We start from the raw sequence: 3884 nt of genomic DNA on the forward strand, positions 1-3884 counted from the left end.
CCTAAGAAGAAACAGGAAGCAGGAAATTACGAGATAGGTTGGAGTCACGTGTCATTCACCTCGAAGTTTAGTGATTATGCTGGCTCTTATCGATGGAAGGCTGTGTAGAACTTCCAGAGCCAAAGATTCATTTAGAACTTCATAGTGTGTTGGGGGGGGCCTGGGTGGCTCAGTCGGTTAAGCCACCGACTCTTGGTTTCCCCTCAGGTCACGATCTCCAGCTTTGTGGGTCGGACTCTGCTTTGGCAGCTCAGAGCCTGCTTGGGATTCTCTCTCTCTCCCTCTCTATTTGCCTTGTTCCCACTCATGCTGTCTCTGTCTCTCTCAAAATAAATAAATAAACTTAAAACAAAACAAAACAAAACTTTGGGGTAGGTAGCTTTGCAAAACCTTCACAGGAGGCATAGCGGGTTAAAAGATTCTTTTACTTATCCTCTGTGTGTGCATATGTACAGCTGTGTTAAGGTTGCCACATTTAGCAAATAAAATAATTAGCACGCAGCTAAATTCAAATTTCAGAAAATAAAGAGTATTTTAGTGCAAAGACATCGCATGCAACTAAGCATATTTCACAGGACATACTTACGCTAATATTTTTGGTATTTACCTGGCATTTAAATTTAACTATGTGTGTTTGCATGCATACGTGAGCAAGATCAGTAATATGAGCTGATGAGCTATTCTTTCAGACTTATTTTTCTAAAAGAGCAGCTCAGAGTAGGTCACGAGAAATTTTAGCACTGTATGTTTTCTTAATCATTACAATTTTTTTTTTAATCATTACAATTTTAAAAAGCAATGGAATTTATACGGATAGAGTTTATTTCACAGTTTTAAGAAAAAGGTTTCTAAGGTTTAACCTGAAATAGAGGAATCTGTTGTTTAATAACAGCTTCTCTAATTAATGTTTTTACGTACTACCTTACTTTAAGGTACAGAATCATTTACTTAGATTCTACTTTTTCAAAAATTCAGGGGGCGCCTGAGCGGCCTCAGTCCGTTAAGCGTCTGACTTCGGCTCAGGTCGTGATCTCACGGTCCGTGAGTTTGAGCCCCGCGTCGGGCTCTGTGCTGACAGCTCAGAGCCTGGACCCTTCTTCGGAGTCTGTGTCTCCCTCTCTTTCTGCCTCGCCCCTGCTCACGCTCTGTTTCTCTCTCTCTCAAAAATAAGCAAGCAGCCATTGAAAAAAATTTTAAAAAATAAAATAAAAAACCGAAGCTGCCCAAAATGTTATGAAGTGCCCACGTGACGGAAGCCTTGCCTCTGCTTTGTGCGGTGGCTTCTGGTCCCATCACAGGATACTCCCCATCTGCACTCGGTGAGGAATGTGGTTGGGATAGGCATAGCAGCCAGGTAACTTCTGGGGCCGGCTGGTAGCCGTCCAGACGCGTGTGCAGGTGGAGTGAAATCCCGCGGTCCTTACCACCGTGCTTTGTGTGTTTACAAAGCGGTTCCTGGTGGCATTCCTCTTGCTCACACCGGGTGGACCAGCCCGCGGAGGCCGCGTCTTGGTGACGTGAGACCTAAGAGTCGTTACTGGAATTTTCTCCATTACAAGTTCCTGCCTTCTCTCTGCAGCCTACTTCCGCTCACAGATGAACCATTTACGGGAGGCTGTGCGGGCTAGCATCCCCACTCCTCCCCAGTGCTCCTCCTTCCCTCTGGGACTGAGAGCTGTGCCCTGACCCCAGAGTGCTGGTGGGGGACCGCGGTCATCCAAGCTCAGCGCGCCTCGTGGCTTGGCCACTGGGCGCCTGGCAGCGAATTTATTTATCTTCAGCTTCTTCGGTGTGGGCGCCTGGTGCTTACGATTTCGCATCGATTGTGAGCTGACACCAGCCTCCCGAGGTCAAGTATGGTATTCACCGATCACAGGTAAGGGAAGTAAGAATCCGAAAGGAAAAGACAGGGAAGCTCACGTTTACTGAGTATCTGCTTTGTGCCCACCACTGTCTCAAGCACTTTACAAACATCATCTCAGACCTAAACTGGACACTGTAAGAAGTAGGGTTTGGAACACACGTTTTACCGACGGAGACACGAGCTCCGAAAAGTTAGGAAATTTGTCCAAGAACCTATATAGCTAATGAGGGGTGGATGAAGAATACAAATGAGGCCTCCTCCCCAAAGCCCATGTTTGCCATTTCGCAAGGGTTCCCTCTGGAGGGGAGTTAGCTTTTCCAAGTTGACCCAGCTTGGATAGGAGAGACTGAGGATTCCGACTTAGGTAACTCTGACTCTGAAGCCCATGAAAACGAGCATTTCATTGGGCTAATTCGACCATTTAAAAAAAAAAAAAACTCGAGTGTCCCGGGCAGATCCAAAAAAGTACCACGGTTCTTTCATTCCTGAATTCTGATAATTTGTGTGTATCAGTGTGTGGTTTGGGGAATGAGCGTAGCCTTGCAAAAGAGGCGAAGAGGTCCTGAGGTACGGTCTTCAGCTAGCTTGCTCCTTCTCGAAGCCTTGGTGATTAAAGTTAATTGAAACCTGGGTGTTTGAATGTAAGCACTTTATTCACAAAGCAATGGGGATTATGCTGGTGCCATCTGTCTAATTGCAGAGGTCACGCAGCTAGAGCACAGACAGAATCCTGATGCATTTCTTAAGCAGCAGAAAGCATCAGAGTTCAGATGTACAGAGAGAGTATTAGATACTTTCCTTAGAAGCCGGAGCAGGGGGTAGGTGCTTACGGTAGGTGGGAGGTGGGAGCCTTTTACACAGGTGAAAGATTGGAAGAGGCTGAACTCCTGCTTTGAGCCTTGGGACGAACGTACTGTGGGACCTTGGGCAGAATGCTTAACCTCTCTGAGTGGTCAGTTTCTCCATCTAGACGGGGGGATGGGCGGGCCACGTCTTTGTGTTCATCTACGTCTTGCATTTTATAATATTGTGATGTAGTTTTCTGCATTTTGCTTTTATCTGTTAAAAAGCCAAGTCCTGTGTAATGGAACTACAGCTAAGACAGAATTCGTCCAGAAAGCAGAGTCAGGGCAGCCTGTTGGTAAGACTGACCTGTAAGGGTCTCCCTTCCCCCATCTATTTCCTCTTGGCCTTGGGCACCCAACAACAAACAGCATGCATCTTGCCTGCTCGTAGCATCTTCCTTAGATCTGGTCCTTTGCAGGCAGCTTTCCAGCCACAGACTTTCCTAATGGGCTTGGGCTTGCTTCTCATACGTCCTCCAGACCTGTCTGTTCCGGCCTCGTCCTGGGTCTCACACAGAGGCAGTACGCACTGTGGTTCTAGCCCTGGGGTAAGGCCATCTGGGTTTTAATCTCGGCTTCATCATCCCTCAGCTGGGTGACACGGGGAAAATTACTTCGCATTTCTGTGCTCCAGGTTTCTCCTCTGTGTCAAAAAATGTAGCACAGTGCGTGGCACAGGGTAAATGAGCACTATATATTATATAAAAGACAGGACTAGATGTTTCTGGGTAGCTAATGTGACCTATGAAATAGTAGGTCACTTACGTACTCACAGATGGCCACACATTTTTCTATCCCTGAACACGAACGTGCGTTTTTCCCATCCTTGTATGTTAATGAGCCGAATGGAATTCTTAGCAGTGACTTCCCGTGGAGGAGGGCGTGTGGGGTAAGAACCCCTTCAGCAGTCCTCACATCACACGACGCAAGCTCCCTGTGAATCAGGGAGCTGGCTCTGTGAGTGCACAGTTGCCAGTGTTGGGCAGAAGGCTGTCCACGCTTTCCAGCAGCCCTGATGACAGCGAGCAAAAATCACTAGAAGAACCACCAGAACTGCATTTCTTTTTTTTTTTTAACGTTTATTTATTTTTGAGACAGAGACAGAGCATGAACAGGGGAGGGTCAGAGAGAGAGAGGGAGACACAGAATCTGAAACAGGCTCCAGGCTCTGAGCT

The 3884-nt window shown here is 46.9% G+C and overlaps 1 long non-coding RNA gene across 1 annotated transcript in view; it reads left to right on the top strand.

The window, feature by feature from the left end:
- The first annotated feature begins 1616 nt into the window (after positions 1-1616).
- Positions 1617-3884, top strand: part of LOC109249836 (uncharacterized) — a 4949-nt gene continuing 2681 nt past the window's right edge. Inside the window, exons 1-2 of the long non-coding RNA XR_002072783.2 lie at positions 1617-1876; positions 2935-3005. This is a non-coding gene — a long non-coding RNA (uncharacterized LOC109249836). The remainder of the gene's footprint in view (positions 1877-2934; positions 3006-3884) is intronic.

Source organism: Panthera pardus, unplaced genomic scaffold (genome assembly GCF_024362965.1).
Source record: "Panthera pardus isolate Hobbes unplaced genomic scaffold, ASM2436296v1 HiC_scaffold_17, whole genome shotgun sequence".
In the NCBI taxonomy this organism is placed as follows: Eukaryota; Metazoa; Chordata; class Mammalia; order Carnivora; family Felidae; genus Panthera; species Panthera pardus.